The following is an 18,133-nucleotide window of genomic DNA, read 5'->3' on the forward strand; positions in this document are numbered from 1 at the left end:
GAAGGAAGGAAGGAAGGAAGGAAGGAAGGAAGGAAGGAAGGAAGGAGGGAAGGAGAAGGGAAGGAAGGAAGGAGAGAGAAAGAAAAGAAGGAAAGAGAAAAAGAAAAAAGAAAAGAAGGAAGGAAGGAGAGAAGAGAGAAAGGAGAGAAAGAAAAGAAAAGGAAGAGAAAGAAAGAAAAAAAGAAAAGAAAAAAGAAAATAAAGAGAAAGAAGTCTTAGAGGGAGATAATCTCTTAGTGATTTACTTTCCTGTCTACTCCACTACATAGTTTGTCTCGTAAGCCTAAGAAAGATGTTTTGCCATTGAAGATAATAGTAACCCCTTCAGCTACATTTAGAGATCCTATGTTAACGTATCTAGCATACCCTTTCTTTTTCGTAATTATACACTTAAGTGGATGTTCAATTTGAGACATATTGTGAAAAGGTTGGTTTAAAAGTCTCTTCTGTGCCAGAGGTAATTTTCTTTATGCTTTTCAAGAGAGTATGAAGAGGCTAATGAGAACTGATGACATCACTTCACTGAGACAGGCCCTGCATTCTTGTCAGTAGATGTCTGAAGTTAAAGTGTGTGGACTGTAATTTAAGAGAAATGGGATAGATCACGGTTTCTTTCTTGGAAGCCCAGGGTTGGAGGAGTTGTCATGGTAATACTAACTCCCACCTTTACCTACAAGCATCTGTTGTGGAGTACCTACTCTGTTACGGGACACTTGGGCTTGGCCAACTATATTGCCTCTCTAGCCTTCGAGAAAAAGAGTATGGTTGAGTCTTTTAGTGTCTGTTCCATGGTGAGTAGTTTGAAGAGTATCCAACATTTCTGGGTCCTTGCCCTGCGATGGCCCTGGCCGTTCTGGAGATCACTTTGTACTTGACACTGTCAGTGAGCTCAGAGACCTGTTAGAAGCATGGTCACCAACTTCCACCTACAATGCAACTTCAGGAAGGATTGCCACAGTGCTCATCCCAATTATTTTGCAAATCCCAATGGGAGGTTGCAGGTATCATGACAGAGAAGAAAATCTCATGTTTCTTGCAGAGTGTTAGGACAAGATTTGAAGGTTCTGGTACTGAAAGACTGTTGAGGACAAATGCTCATTTGAATGAAGTTGATTAGAGACCAAAGTCCTGCTTGATACTTCAACGTATCCTTGATACCCTTGCTTCTCTAAGCCAGGCCCTCTGAATCTTTTCAGGTACATGGATTGAGAAATTACTTCTTTCCTTCTTATAAAAGGCTAATGATCCCAGGCATGGTGGCACGCGCCTGTAATCCCAGCTACTCGGGAGGCTGAGGCAGAGTTGTTGCTGTTGCAGTGAGCTGAGATCGTGCCACTGCACTCCAACCTGGATGACAGAGCGAGACTCCATCTCAAAAAAAAAAAAAAAAAAAGCTAATGATCACTACTAAGACAATTATGTATTTGAGCTTTGTGACCTATATGTGAATGGTGAGCATCTCTAAATACTACCCAGTATTCCTGCAACAGACCGTTATAGATATTGGGATTCCACAGTTTGTATAAGATTCTGTGTCAACACATCCCCTGTCAGTGAGTCAGTGTTTGCAGCCAACACAGAGCATGTTGCCCCGAGAGCCTGTGGATTGGAGGATCACTCAGGCTTCCCAACAAGGACAACTGCCTCACCTCCCCCTGCCCATCGCCAGCTTTGATAGCCACCCCAACCCCCAGCCACCCTCTGCCTAGACAAGCTCCTCTTCCTCCTTGGGCTCTAACTCCTCGCTGCAGGCCACCCCTGCACAGGGATGCCCTACTTATCCTGCTCATCCGTAAAGGTAATTCCACATTTATATGACTGGCTGTCCTAGTAACTGTTACGCTGTTTCCACCTCATTTTCACTGTTTAACTTAATCCTTGGGTAAGTGTAGAGTCAGGTGAATGATAACTATTATTATTTATTATTATTATTATTACTATTTGAGACAGTCTTGCTCTGTCATCCAGCCTGGGTGATGGATGAGTAGCTGGGATTACAGCTCCTGAGTAGCTGGGATTACAAGCTCGCGCCACCATGCCCAGTTAATTTTTGTATTTTTTAGTAGAGACAGGGTTTCACCATGTTTTGGACAGGCTGGTCTCGAACTCCTGACCTCATGATCCACCCACCTCGTCCTCCCAAAGTTCTGGAATTACAGGCATGAGCCACCGCGTCCGGCCAATGATAACTATTATTATAAAACAAACTCTTAGAGTTTTGCACACCTATATGTACGTTATACTTAATCAAATGTATTCCCCATCAATATTTAATATTGCTGTTAGGCCAGGCATGGTGGTTCACGCCTGTAATCCCAGCAGTTTGGGAGGCTGAGGCGGGCAGATCACGAGGTCAGGAGACCAAGACCACCCTCACCAACACGGTGAAACTCAGTCTCTACTTAAAAAAATACAGAAATTAGCCGGGTGTGGTGGCACATGCCTGTAATCCCAGCTACTCAGGAGGCTGAGGCAGGCGAATCGCTTGAACCAGGGAGTTGGAGGTTGCAGTGAGCTGAGATTGCACCACTGTACTCCAGCCTGGCGACAGAGTAAGACTCCATCTCGGGGGGGAAAAAATTGCTATTAATACAATACTACTAGAAAGAAGTCTAAAAACATTCATGTTACCGTGAAGTTACCCCTGTATCTTAGTGGAGGCCAAGGACCCCAGGGCAGTCCAGTCACCAGCTTCTCAGGCAAGGAATCTTTTTCACCTTCGGCACTTCTTGATTCTCTAATAGGCTGTCCTTGCAGCACTTTGATTCTCTAATAGGCTGTCCTTGGCCCTTTGGTAAGGGCCAAAAGATCTGATAAAAACATAAGGACAGTTTGTTAGGTTTTTAAAATTGTATCTATTAAGCTATTTCAAGAAATATTTTTAAATTGCTAAAGCTGCTCAGAAAGCAGTAATGACCCTGGCTTAGGTGGGATCTTGCCTTGATCCTTAGCCTTTTGCATTGATTTGCACTCGGCGCACGGTTCCTGTTGGAGATGGAAGGCAAAGGAGAAGATAGCACCAGGAGGCTCCTTTGCCCACCAGTATAAGATTCCAGCAGTATTAAGGAATTACTGTGATTTTTAGATTTGATAATGCCATTGTGGTTATTTTTTCCAAGTTCTCTTTTAGAGTGTATACTGAAATATTTACACATAAAATGACATCTATGAGATGTGCTTCAGATAATCCAGTGAAGGGCGTAGATGAAACAAGATTAGCCATCAGTTGATAACCTGAGTGGTGGGTTTTCACCTCTTCTTTTTCATATGCTTGAAACTTTCGATAATGAAAAGTTAAAAAAAAAATTCGGTAACAAAGTTATATCCTGTCTTGGCTACTGCATAGCTATAGTGCTAAAGCCAGTAGGAACACTTCTGAGACTGGCAATGCACCATGACCCTTACTCCTCCGTAGGGCTTTACTGTTCACAGAGCACGTTCACTGCTCCACTCCACCTGGATATGCTGCCCCACTCTCTCCCCTCAGCCTGAGCAGAAGAGGGAATGAGGCATTCTCAAAGCAGAGCATATTTGGGCCACAAAAGAAGCCTTTGTTGAGGACGACTTGTCTGGTTGCTTGGCAGGGGGAGCTTTCAAGGAAGCTGAAGTGGCTCTACTGTGTCAGGGTGGCATTCTGTAAGCCTGGGAGCAGTGGGGAATGTTTGGAGCCACTGAAGCTGCATTTCTGCCACATGCTAATGAGCTCGCCCAGGGATGTAAATAGAGTCAGCACTTCAAACTAAATTCTGGTGAAACTTAACAACGCTTGCTTAACCACCTCCCTAGACTGCTTCCAATTGGGCACAAGAGTACCAATAGAAAAGGGGGCATTTCCCACCTCTGACAGCTTTCCAATGCCAGTTTGTAAAAAGCTGCCAAATGTGCCCAGCCTCACTCAGTGTGGGCATCCCCAAAGGAGAAGGGCAAAGGTGTTTTCTGAATTCCCAATTTCAGGCTTCTCCACTCATCTCTACAATATTCCGCAGTCTGGTCGGGAAGTAAGCTGTCCTGGGGGGACCTTAGAGAGCTCCTTCAGGGAGTCGGAAGACTCATTAAGCTGACGGTTAGTTGACAGCTGATTTTGTCATGCTAACTTTAGACCGTTCCTAATCAGGAGCCACTAGTCCCTGAGGTGGTTGTGATCATTGCCTATTTGCAAAAGTAGGTCTTTTTTTGAGTGCATGTGGTTGCGTCACTCTGTGGGTAATGTGGACAGAGCTGGGGGAGGCCAACAACATGGACGTTCCTCATGAAGAAAGGTTAACCACTCCATTCCCTCAGACCAGCCATTCACCTTAAAAACACATGCCAGTGGTTCACAGTGGAGCTCAGCACCCCTCCTCATGGACCCCACCCAAAGCGGATCTTCCTGCCTGGATGGAGTTGCTAGCCAGCCAGCCTTTCAAGGCTGAGATCTGGGTACAAGCTTTCATTTCTTTCTTCCTCACTTTCCACATCCAACTGGTCAGCAAGTCTTGCTTTTATCTTTGTCTCTCTGCCTTTGTTCATTTATTTAATTATTCATTTCCACAAATATTTACTGAGCACTTACTATGTGCCAGACACAATGTTAACATCTGGGGATATAATGGAATAAGACAGTCCCCCATGATGCCTCCTTCCATTCCTATGTGTTCTCCTGTTTGGGCCCTAATCACAACCCCAGTGCCTTCGTCAGGCCCTCATCAGTTATCATCTGCAATAGTTTCCCAATTGATCTTCCTACCTCAGGGTGAGTCTCAATCAGTTAGTCAGTCATCACTCTTGTTATGAATGACAGAAACCCATCTTGACTTAGCTCAGGCAACAAGAGTGAGGGGTATAGTTTATTGAGTTGTGTAAATAAATTACAGGAATGGCCAGAGCACAGGTGAGTCTTAGGATCAAATGGAACCAGAAGCTGATGGGCAGCAGGAATGCCTGCTATTTCTGGCCCCTGCTTCCCTTTAAGTGTTAGTGTCATTCTCCCCAGAGGCCAGCTTCTTTCCCACAGGGATGCCCAATGTCTTTGAGTTTTACCAGTTTAGAAAGATTCCTTCTTTCTAGTTGAGTTCAAAAATCCCAAGACATGTTCTGACTGGACTGGCCCAGCTTGAGTCACCTGCCCTGAGGACAAAGTGGGATCTGTGTGGTAGGCAGCCTCTGAGATGGCCCCCAGCGATTCCCGCCTCCTGGTAGTCATGCCCTCTTGGAAAGCCTATTCTTAGGGGAAGGCCGAACTTATGAGTGACTCTCCTAAGAATAGGATACATCAGAAGTAATGAGATCTCACTAATAGTATGAAGTTACAGAAGGACTGTGGCTTCCATCTTAGGTGCGCTCTCTCAGTCTCGCTGGGACTGTTGGCTCCAGGGGTAGCCAGCTGCCATGTTGTGAGACAGCCCCATGGAGACAGCCCATGGAAGTGAGCTTGGAAGCAGATTCTCTAGCCCTGCTTGAGCCTTGAGATGACTGCAGCCCTGGCTTGACACACTGATTGCAACCTCATGAGAGTCTGAGCCAGAACCCTCAGCTAAGCCTTCCTGGATTCCTGACCCATGGAAACTGTGAGATAATAAATGTTCATTGTTTCCAGCCACTAAATTGTGGGGTAATTTGTTACACAGCAATAGGTAGCTAATAGAGTCTATAATAAAATGGAAGCTTCTATTCAACCCACAAGAGAAAGAGCTTTTCCCAGAGAAAGGAGGCAGGCGGTTTTGGCTGTTAAAGAATAGACATCCATTACTATCCTCTAATAGTCTGTCCTCTTCCGTGCTATGGAAGGGGATGTTTTTCATAATGAAAATCTGATTATGTCACTTTCTTGCCATTCTTCATCTTTTCTTTTTCTTCTTTTTTTCTTTATTTAGAGATTGGATCCTGTTCTGTTGCCCAGGATGGAGGGCAGTGGCACAATCACATCACTGTAGCCTCGAACTCCTGGGCTCAAGCGATCCTCACACCTCAGCCTCCCAAGTAGCTAGGACTAAAGCTGTGCACCACCATGCCTGGCTAATATTTAATTTTTTATTTGGTAGAAACAGGGTCTCCCTATGTTGCCCAAATTGGTCTGAAGCTCCCGGCCTCAAGCAATTCCCCCCACATCCTGCTCTGCCTCTGCTTCCCAAAGCACTAGGATTATAAGTGTGAGCCGCCATGCCTGGCCTTCCTGCATGAAATTCTTTTTTTTTTTGCCCTGCACAGCCCCTGCTTGGAATTCTTGAAACTCTTTATCACTCTTAGTTTGTTCATGCTGTTAAAACAGAGTACCATAGACTGGGTAGCTTATAAACAACAGAAGTGTATTGCTCCAGATCTGCAGGCTGTAAGTCCAAGATCAGGTGCCAGGATGGCTAGGTGCTGGTGAGGGGAGTCATCCTGGTTGCAGATGGCCACCTTCTTGTTGTACCCTCACAAGGAGGAAAGACAGTGAGAGAGTTCTCTAGGGTGTCTTTTATAAGAGCATTAATCCCATTCATGAGGGCTGCCACCCTCATGACTTAATCACCTCCCGGCCGGGCGCGGTGGCTCAAGCCTGTAATCCCAGCACTTTGGGAGGCCGAGACGGGCGGATCACGAGGTCGGGAGATCAAGACCATCCTGGCTAACACGGTGAAACCCCGTCTCTACTAAAAAGTACAGAAAACTAGCCGGGCGAGGTGGCCGGCGCCTGTAGTCCTAGCTACTCGGGAGGCTGAGGCAGGAGAATGGCGTGAACCCGGGAGGCGAAGCTTGCAGTGAGCTGAAATCTTGCCACCGCACTCCAGCAGCGCGGACAGAAAAAAAAAAAATCACAAAAAACAAAACAAAACAAAAAAAAAACACCACCTCCCAAGAGCCCCCAGTTTCTAATACCATCACTTTGGGGTTTAGGTTTCAACATATGAGCTTGCAGGGGTGGAGCACAAACATTCAGTCCATTGCACATTCTTAAAATAAAATCCAAATTTCTTAGCTTGCCACCCAAGGCCCTTCATGATCAGCACCTGCCTACCTGTCAAAAATCAGCCTCCACAAATCCCACTCCCTGTTCCCTGTACAGACCGTACTTCTTGTGGTTCCACTAGTACACCCCACACTCTCTCCATGCCTCTTATATGTTCTCCCTTTTAGGGGCACATCTCATTCCTCAAGGCTCATACACTTTAACCCTTAATCATAGGTTAAGGATCCATTCAGGCATCACCACCTCCAGGAAGCTTTCCCTGATAACCTAATCCCTCCACCCTGCCATGTTCTGTCATGGCTTCTATCGCACTGTGTGGGATTGTTGGTGTGATTGTCTGCTTCCCTCAATCATCTCTGCTCTTCAAAGAGTGAATCACATATTTCACATTGGAATCCCCAGTGCCTTCTAAATAATAGGTTCTCAACATATGTGTGTGATTAATCAATTAGCTAGTTAATTGATTTATGGTATCAGGGAATTACTCTCACTTGTGTCTGCCTATTCATACTGGTTCCATTATAAGGAAGTATGGGCAGGGAGGGAGGTCAGCTTTCATATTTGTTAACTAAGGTTCATAAACAAATAAAGTACACATGACCCTTGATCCATGATACCCTCAGAGAGCTTCACAGCAAAAACTATAAGCTAATTTGGTTGTTGTTATGAAGGAAATCATCAGGGTTTTATGAGAGAGAATAATATTTTGAGCTGCTTGAACATGGATGAGCAGAGGCCCCCGTAAGGCCTGACATTTAAGCTGAGACCTGAAAGATGCAAAGGAGCCCCCCAGGCAGAGTCGGGGAAGCACTCTACAGGCAGAGGATCTGCTGTGGGAGGCGCTAAGCAGAGAAGAGCTTGGTGCCTTTGAAGGATTCAAAGAAGACTGGCACAGTGAATGAGAGGGAGGCTGGATAGGTAGGCAGGGGGCATCATGGGTTGAGGTGGCGGATAGCCAAGGGACTGGAGCTTACTACCTGGGAAACCCCCATGGGCATGCATCCACTCTACCCATGCTGCTCATTCATTCATGGCATTCATTCATTCCTCTATGAGACCTTGCGTGCACTACTTTCTCTGCCCAGAAAGCTCTTCCTCAGTCTCTCTGACTCCTATTACCCAAGTCTTGCATCAAATGCCAACTCCTGCCCCATCTGAAGTTAGCCCTTACCCCTCCACATCATCTTCCTAGTGACTTTCCATTGTCCCATTTTATTTTGTACATAACACCTATTATTATCTTGGAATAAACTTGTGCATTTTTTGGTTTACTTGTTTCTCTGTCTCTCTAGACTGTATGTGCTACGGGGTCACGGACCTTACGTATATTGGCTGCTGCTGTGTCGCCTGTGCCTAAACCCTGCTTGGTATGTAGTAATGATAAGTATTTATTGCATTATTTCATTCAAATAGCCAGCAGTGTTTTCTTTTTCTTTCTTTTAAGCTCAGGGGTACATGTGCAGGATGTGCAGGGTTGTTACATAAGTAAACGTGTAGCATGGTGGTTTGCTGCACAGATCATCCCATCGCCTAGGTATTAAGCTCTGCATTCATTAACTATTCTTCCTGATGCTCTCCCTCCTCTCCCTGAGCCCTCCAACAAGCTGCAGTGTGTGTTGTTCCCCACCAATGTGTCCATGTGTTCTCAAAATTCAGTTCCACTTATAAGTGAGAACATGTGCTATTCGGTTTTCTGTTCCTGCATTAGTTTGCTGAGAGTAATGACCTCCAGCTCAATCTATGTCCCTGCAAAGGACATGATCTCGTTCCTTTATATCAATTAGCCAGTAGCTTTTAATGTCTACCATGTGCCAGACCCAATGCCAGGTACCAAGACAAAATAGACATATATTCCACCCAGAACCCTGACTCAGGGCCAGTTTCATTGGCATGCAACTTGTGCGCTTGTACAGGGCTCTGAGCTTAAAAGAGCCCCACACTTGGTTTAATACTCTGCTGTCATCGTTTTGAAATTATTAATTATTTATTAATTAGATGACCCATATTTTCATTTTTCACTAAAGCCTCCAAAGTATGTAGCTGATCCTACCCCCACTTTATCTCCAAAAAGCTCCTAGCACATTCACATTTGACAACAGTTTAGGGACAAGTCAGTAGACTTGGCATACTATTGTTAATAATTTTAATAGAATTGCCTAATATATTTAAAGAGACATAAAGAGTAAGTGGCTTACAGAAATAGCATAGGTTAAGACTCAATTCTGGGAATCAGACATCGTTGGATTCCAGGCTCTGCCATTCCTAGCTGTGTGACTTTGAGAGATTCACATAACATCTCTGAAACTTGATTTCCTCATTATAAATGGGTATCATGATAGTGTCTACCCCGAAGAGCTGGCTTGATAATTAAATGAAATAATACTTAAAACACTTAGGTTCTGGGTGTCCTGAAAAATGGGTTCCATCACTTAGCCACCCGCTCCCCTTCCTTTGGCTCCTTCCACTCTCCTGCACACTCCCAGGGTGGGAAATCTGGGTCAATGTGAGTGGCTCCTAAGTGAGAAGAATATTGAAGAGAAAAAGCAAGGAATTATGACCTTCAGGGAAGCTATAACATTTTGCTTAAAAATTGCTTGAGCAAAGAGTTTGTAGATATTTGCAATTTGTATGCAAATAAACTGAAGACTCCTATACCCTGAGCTGAGACATGGCCCTGGGCAAAACCTTGCAGAAGACGACTGTTGGACCACAGAGAAGCCTGCATCAGTTTCTCTTTGCTGCCAGTTTAAATGAAAACCTTAGATAATTTCAAAGCTGCAGTTTCCACTGCCTTAGCCTCTCAACAAATCCATTAGTATGGAAGGCAGCTTCCTAACAAGACAGGTGCACCCCCATCCGTATGTACTGCATCATCTCTGCTGTATAATCTTTATTCTCACATTCATTGTCTGTTTAATCAAGCACTGATTTGGCATCCACTTGCAAATGCTGCGTCTCCTATGCCTGATGAAAAAGAATTTTCAGTGGGTCAAACCTCACCTAATTTCATGAAAACGCAAGTCAACAGCCAAATTAAAAGACGAAACCGTGAACAAACTGACAAAGAACAAACCCCTAAGACTCTCAGAACTGAGGGAGAACAGTAGGTTTATTGTACTGATCGCCACTTGTTCATTCATTTAAGAAACACTTACTGCAAGCACCCACTATGCGCAGGGTACTATACTAAGTGCAACAGACAAGTCTTCGTCTTCATGCAGTCTGCAACCCAATTGGAATACAGAAAAGCACAGGCCATTCCAATGCAACCCTGATTCAAGGTAAAAGCAGGGAAGTACAGGCACTCAGGGAGCCTCTAAGGGGGCCCCTCGCCCAGTGGCTAGGGATAAGGGTGGACAATCTCAAGGAAGCTCCTGGCATTCTTTCCCTTGAATTGCATCCATTTGTCCAATCCATCCCTGACAGGATTCCTCTATCTGCAAGGTTAACAAGCTCGGTATGCCTCTGTCTTGAATGCGTGCCCCCTTTTAGAGCCCGGGAACCAGGGCTAGGACTGGGGTTGGAGTCAGCGCCTTCCAGGAGAGGCTCATCTTGCCTCAACAGAGCCTCATTCATTCATTCATTCATTCATTAGCAAACACTTACTGACCACGTCTTCTGTACCAAGCTCTGGCAGTCCAGCCGTGAGCAGGACAAATACTTCTTCCTCAAGGAGCTGGGGCACTTTTTTGGGCCCAGCCTCTTTTTCTTTATTTACTTCAGCTCATTGAAAAATGTTATTTAAATCTCACAGCACCCCTAAGAAGTAGTTATTATTATCGCTGATTTGCTGGTGAGGGGACCAAGTTTCAGAAAGTTCAAATAACTAGCTACAGGTTGCCCAACTAGGAAGAGAAAGGCTACAACTCTAGGTTAGACTCCCAGCCTCTTCTCTTTCTCCTCTGCTGGGCAGACAGAATCCTGGGCTGAGAAGGGGCCTTCTGACAGCAGCTTTCTCTGTGTTGTTGATAAATATTTGTGGGTCCTTCTCGGCAGCATGACTGCCATCCTCCCTCAGGCCTGGTGATGGCAGCAAGGCCATGCGCCGTATGGCCTCCACAAGCAGAGGGCACCGGCTGAGGACTGTCTCCACAGCCTGCATCTTTTCTGCTCCATGAGGCAGGCCCAGGGAGCCCTAAATCATGTCAGGCAGGGATGCAGACAAGGGTGGGACAGCTGTGCTCTGAAGACCCCAAACAGAGCCACTCTTCCTGCCTCATAACCTTCCCTCCCAGCCCCAATATTCAGAAGGTTTTCAAAGCCTTGTTGGAACATCAAGTCCCCTGTGGAACTCACTTTCCTTTCTTCACAAGGTAAAAGCAAGTGCCATGAAACAAGGTTTCAAAGCCAGACCAGCAGTCTTCCACTAAAGAACTAAGTGGGTGCCGGGACTCCCCAGCCTCCTCTCTCTGGTTAACCTCCCACCATTTTAGGCCACCATGTCTGAGCTGAAAAGTCTCGCCCTGATGGCTGGAGAAAGTCCTGACCAGCTGGAAAATTCAAAACTTCAGGGTCTAGCAGCTCTGGCCTGCCCAGGGTGGCATAAACATATCCCGAGGATTCCCAGACTCTGTTTCCAGTGTACAAGGCCTGACGACGGAAATTTTCCCTTTTGGTCTGCCCAGACATCATACCCATTTTTCAGCTGAGAACAGTGAGGCTCAGGATGCCTAAGTGGTTGGCCGAAAGTCTCCCGGCTCAGAAATAGCTGGGCCAGGCCAGGCGCCGTGGCTCACGCCTGTAATCCCAGCACTTTGGGAGGCCGAGGTGGGCGGATCACGAAGTCAGGAGATCAAGACCATCCTGGCTAACACGGTGAAACCCCGTCTCTACTGAAAAATACAAAAAATTAGCCGGGCGTGGTGGCGGGCGCCTGTAGTCCCAGCTACTCGGGAGGCTGAGGCAGGAGAATGGTGTGAACCAGATAGGGAGGCGGAGCTTGCAGTGAGCTGAGATCCGGCCACTGCACTCCAGCCCGGGCGACAGAGCGAGACTCCATCTCTAAATAAAGAAAGAAAAGAAGAGAAATAGCTGGGCCAGAGCTACAGCAATTGTTCTCTTATTGTAAGGCTGAACTCTCCTCTCCATCCCTGCTGTCCAACACAAAAAAGCAGCCAAGAAATAACTGCGATGGACACATTTGGTTATAATAATTTTAAATAAGCCTCACTGCTTAATGAGCATGCAGAGATCCAGGCACTTGGTGGAAGCTGTGGGGTTTCACAAAGCACCTTGGAGCCTCCACCTCAAGTGGACAAAGCCACAGGGCAGGGTACACATGGGTCTGAACAAGCACAGGAAGATGTCTGAGGACAAATAAGGCACAGCAGAGAACCTTGAGGCCAGAGGGACATTGGGAACAAATAGTCCTGGCCAGGAGGCAGGGAGAAAACAGGCCATGCTGGCCATAGCCCTGGGCCCTGAGCCAGCTCAGTCAGGGGGCTCACCCTCCCCAGCCCCAGAGAAGATGCCTGGCCCCAGGCAGACCATTCGCAATCGCCTCCAGAGCTACGCCATGGGACATTGTATTCTCGGCTCTACCGTGTCCTGTACTCCCAATTTCCTGCCCTGTGACTTTATTATTTATTTATTTATTTTGAGATGGAGTCTCCTTCTGTCACCCAGGCTGGAGTGCAGTGGCGTGATTTCAGTTCACTGCAATCTCCGCCTCTCGGGTTCAAGTGATTTTCCTTCCTCAGCCTCCTGAGTAGCTGGGATTATAGGCGTGCGCCACCATGCCTGGCTAATTATTGCTTTTTTAGTAGAGACAGGGTTTTGCCATCCATGCCAGGCTGGTCTTGAACTCCTGACCTCAGGTGATCCACCTGCCTCAGCCTCCCAAAGTGCTGGGATTACAGGCATGAGCCACTGCACCAGGCCCCCTGTGACTTTAGGTGCTTCGGCCTCTCATCCTGTTTCTACATCTGCAAAATGATGACGGTGGAAACAACCTTGGCCCACTCTACCTCCGTTCCAAGAATCAGCCATGTAAGGATATGGGATGTGGGGACAAGAGCTCTCAGCCTGTTAGAGCTTTGCACAGGGCCTCAGTGTCCTCAAGTGCAACATGGGGATAACAGCACATACATGTCAATGTTCTATGAATATACAAACTGATGCGTGAAAGGCAATAAGGAGCAGCAAGCAGCATGGACGCTGGATCAGACTTCATGATTTTAAATCCTGGCCCTCCATCCTGCTAGATGGGCAACCTTGGGCAGATAGTTAACTTCTCTGGGCTTTAATATCTAGTCTGTAAATGGGGTGGTATTGAAAATACCTGTCTGATAGAGTTGTAAAGATCAGAGAAGATAAAATGTGTGTCTCAGTGTTTGGTCAGTGACTGACAGGACCAGTTATAAATGTCACTGAATGGAGTGCTCATAGAAAGGACTTTGCCATGTAACTCATGGTAAAATGTATGCCTGTCCTGCAGGCTGGAGGATGCAGTACCGATTCCTTGATTAATCGATCTTCTGAGGCAGATGCTCTTCTAGAATGAAGTTAGCCATATGTGGCTGGTATTGGTGAAGAAATTCATAAATCATGCAAAGCGAGGCTGGCATGTGGCAGCTGGTTCAGCGGCAACCCTCAGCCCTGCCCAGTGCCCACTCTCCCTCCACCTCAGAGGGATCTATCACTGTCCAGAGCTCTGTGGCAGGCATTTTGCTTAGCAGAGGCAAAGCCCACAGCACCCAGCTCTCTGAGCCTTCTGCACCACGTGGTGACACGTGGCCCCCATCAGGGGACCAGAACCCATCTCAGTCACCAAAACAGTGGCTCTCAAACCTGAGCGTGCATCGGAATCCCCAGGAGGCTTGTTAAACTCAGAGGGCTGGCCTCACCCCCAGAGTTTCTGATTCAGTAGGTCTGGGTGGGGCCTAACGGTTTGCATTTCATTTCTTTCTTTTTCTATTTTTTCTTTTCTTTTTCTCTTCTCTCCTCTCCTCTCCCTCCTCCTCCTTCTTCTTCTTTTCTTCTTCTTCCTCTTCCTCCTCCTCCTCTTCCTCTTCTTCCTTTTTTGAGACAGAGTCTCACTCTGTCACCCAGGCTGGAGTGCGGTGGCACAATCTTCGCTCGCTGCAACCTCCACCTCCTGGGTTCAAGGGATTCTCCTGCCTCAACCTCCCAAATAGCTGGGACTACAGGCACTTGCCACCATGCCTGGCTAATTTTTGTATTTTTAGTAGAGACGTGGTTTCACCATGTTGGCCAGGCTGCTCTTGAACTCCTGGCCCCAAATGATCTACCTGCCTCAGTCTCCCAACCGGCCTCTTCTTTTTCTTTCCTTTTCGAGATAGGGTCTCGCTCTGCTGCCCAGGCTGGAAGTGCAGTGCTGTAATCATAACTCACTGCAGCCTCAATCTTCTGGGATCAAGTGATCCTCTTGCCTCAGCCTTTTGAGTAGCTGGGACTACAGGCATGCACCACCACACCTGGCTAATTTTTAAATTTATGGTATAGATGAGGTCTCACTATTTTGCCCAGGCTGGTTTCAAACTTCTGAGCTCAAGTGGTCCTCCCACCTTGGTCTCCCAAAGTGCTGGGATTATAGGCAGGAATCCCTGTGCCTGCTGGCCAAGAGTTTGCACTTCTTTCTTTCTTTTCTCTCTTTTTTTTTTTTTGAGACGGAGTCTTACTCTGTCGCCTGGGCTAGAGTGCAATGGCACAATCTCAGCTCACTGCAACCTCTGCCTCCTGGGTTCAAGCGATTCTCCTGCCTCAGCCTCCTGAGTAGCTGGGACTACAGGTATGTGCCACTACACTCGGATAATTTTTTGTATTTTTAGTAGAGACGAGGTTTCACCGTATTAGCCAGGAAGGTCTCGATCTCCTGACCTTGTGATTGCCTGCCTCAGCCTCCCAAAGTGCTGGGATTACAGGCGTGAGCCATCGCACAAGGCCAAGAGTTTGCATTTCTCATAAGTTCCCAGCTGAAGAGGCTGGTCTGTGGGACCATTGACAGATGCTCCTGCGGGAGTGAGTTTAAACCTAACTGTTTATCCTTGGGCAAATTTCTTCTCTCAACTGAGCCTCCCCTCCTCATCCATAAAGTGAATGTATCAGAACCTACCTCGTTGGGGTGCCTATGGTAGCCTTACTAAGATTCTGGGTACCCAAAAAGTGCTCAATCTGTGTCAGTCCTCAGCATCACCAACACGTTGTTGTTGAGACAACTAATGAATAGGGAGGGTGGAGTTGTGACGATATCAAACTTGTAAGAAGGGAGAGGAAAAATGGACAAATGTATATTGCGTGCTTTCTGTATGCAATGTACTAATTCCTAAATGCCAAAATGCTTTGTCTTTAAAAGACAAAATAAAACAAACCCAGTTAGAATGCTTTATATTTAATTAATTCATTCAGGAAACAAACATTTGCTGTAAGTCTGAGAAGCAGGCTCTGTGCTATAGCAGTGGGAGGTATGAAGCTGGAGCAGGCATGGTTCCTATCAGCAAGGAGCTACAATCTAACAGAAAAAAGAGGATGAGACTACAGAAGGCAGGAACATGCCACAGCGTACGGAGGAAGGTGATGACAGGCTGGGAAGGAACACTCAGCACCCTGAAGAAGCAAGCTGGAGAGGTTCTTTTCAGACAGGTGGGGGATCGGGAAGGGTTTCCTTGCAGAAGCAGCATTTATTTGTCTGGGAAAATGGGTGGCATTAACCCACGGAGTTAACAAAGTATGAGGCAGAAGAAACAGCAAAAGCACAAACAAGAGAAAGCAGAAAGCAACTTCACACTACACGACTCAGGTCAGTTTGGCGATTGTAGGGTGAGGAAGAGAGAGTGGGAGCTGAGGTTGGCCTGGCTGTCTGCTGCCAGGCATTGGATAGTTGTGACCATCAGTGGTTCACCGGCTCCTCCGAGAGCATTCCACGTCCTTGTGGGGCAGGTGTTCAGCACACCACTGTGGGCTTGATGATGGGCGTGATGATGATGCACAGGTGTGAGAGCTTGCATGGTCTGGGAGGGGGAACCCCCAGGAGCTCTAAGCACTGCCAAAGCCAGTTCACCTTCCCAGCATCCTTCAGAAGGAGAAGTCAGTCCCAAGCCCCCACCTGATGGCTGCAGGACCAAGGCCACACCGCACACCCAAGAGAAAGCCCCCAGTGCCACTCTGCTGCTCCACCTGCTGCCCCCACAACTTACTGTGACCTGATTTAACCTTAGCATCCCCCCACTTTCCCACTCCCATGGAGACCAAGGCTCTGGAAGGCAGAGTCATCCTGGGCGAGGGGCAGCCCCTGCCCTGTGAGCAAAGAAACCTGGAGCTCTGCAGCTGCCCGACAGAGTTGTGGGACCTGAAGTCCACCCATGGGGAGAGCAGCAAGCCTCCTGCCATGCTGAGAGCGGTCTCTGACTCAAAATGTGGGGAGGGGCCCAGAGACCCCATTGAGGTGGCCCTACAGTAACTGTCTCCAGAGACTCTTACCTCCTGGTTCTCCGCCAGAGAGTCCCTCAGACTCCATCGCCATCCCTGGTTTCCCATCCAATTGAGGGTCTCCCAGCTGGGGACTTTCTCCACCACTGCTGGGCTCAGACCTTCAGGTCCAAGATGTGGTCCCTACATTCTTCTGGCTCCTGGGGAATTACAGTAAGGAGTACAAGGGTAGCCTTCTTTCCTCTTGACTTCTCCCTCTTGTGGTGAGTCCAGTGCTGAGTGTCGGGGTACTCAATCCGGGCCCAGCTCATCTTGACTCTCTCCTGCACAGCTGCCCCTCCCTGGGCCTCCAGCTCTCCTTCCTGGTGCATGGGAGTTGAAGACTTAAATGTGCAAATGCATCACTTGGGCCACTCAATACAAACACAGGAATTTTAAGCCTCCCAGTCTTGGTCACACCCAGGAGCATACAGGTCTACAATCCCTCCAGGGATACTGAGCAGGTTATCTGGACCACATCTTGAGACACATATTTGCAAGACAAATCGTTGAAAGCCAGGCTTTGTTTTCAGATGGCTTGAGGGGATCAGAAGCAACCCGAGAGCATGGCAAAAACAAGTCTTTCCTGGAACACCTCCACTGTGAGTATCGTTCTCTTCAGACAAGGGTCACTCATTCCCATGACTAGTCCCACCTTCCTAAGGAAGAATACCGAGCCCTGGAGGAATGGTCCCTAGCTCAGGAAGCACAGGCTGTGTCTGTTGGGGTTGAAATGGCTTCCCTCTAGAATTCCTTCTAGAATTCTCCTGTTGTAAAGGCTGGTCTACATCACCAGGATGCTGCCTGCAGGGTAAAAAGCCCAGGCCACCCAGCAAGGTGCCAGCTGAACTGCCAACTCTGCTAGTGTGGCCAGTGGACTTCACCGGACCTTATCCAGCCCAACCTTTATCCAGCCTTGAGGCAGGTATTGCCTGGAATGTCATTTCAAGCTGTCCTGGAAGCACTGTCTTCTGGGAAGAGAGCACCAGCTCACTGACACCCCGGGTGAGAGCTCCCTCTCCTTGCTCCCATAGCTCCTGCCTTCCCCTGTAGCTTTTATCATGTGCTATCACAGTTGCTGCTGATTGGTCCATCTCCTCTGCTAGAATATTCGTTCTCGAAGGCAGGGACCATTTCTGTCTTGTTTACATTTGTGTTATCCCCCCTAGCAAAGTGTTGGCATGTAGCAGGCACTCAGAAAATGTTTATTAATAATAGTAATAACATATTGATTAAGCATTTGGAAAGGGCCAGAAGCTTTGCGATCAGGCTTCACAAAAAAAATCCTTTAGGGCTATGAGTACCCCATTTAAAAGGTAAAGAAATCAAGGCTGAGAGATGAAATAACTTATTCAGGAGCTTGGCCGGGCGCAGTGGCTCACGCCTGTAATCCCAGCACTTTGGGAGGCCGAGGTGGGCGGATCACAAGGTCAGGAGATCGAGACCATCCTGGCTAACATGGTGAAACCCCGTCTCTACTAAAAATACAAAAAAATTAGCCAGATGTGGTGGTGGGTGCCTGTAGTCTCAGCTACTCGGGAGGCTGAGGCAGGAGAATGGCATGAACCCGGGAGGTGGAGCTTGCAGTGAGTGGAGATTGTGCCACTGCACTCCAGGCTGGGTGACAGAGCGAGTCTCCATCTCAAAAAAAAATTTTTTTTTAATAATAATTTTAATTTTATTTTTTACAGCTTTATTGAAGTATACTTGCCAAATAAAAATGGTAAACCTTTAAGACCTAAAACTATAAAAACCCTAGAAGGAAACCTAGGCAATACC

The sequence above is a fragment of the Piliocolobus tephrosceles genome, chromosome 6 (assembly GCF_002776525.5).
Source record: "Piliocolobus tephrosceles isolate RC106 chromosome 6, ASM277652v3, whole genome shotgun sequence".
Classification (NCBI taxonomy): domain Eukaryota; kingdom Metazoa; phylum Chordata; class Mammalia; order Primates; family Cercopithecidae; genus Piliocolobus; species Piliocolobus tephrosceles.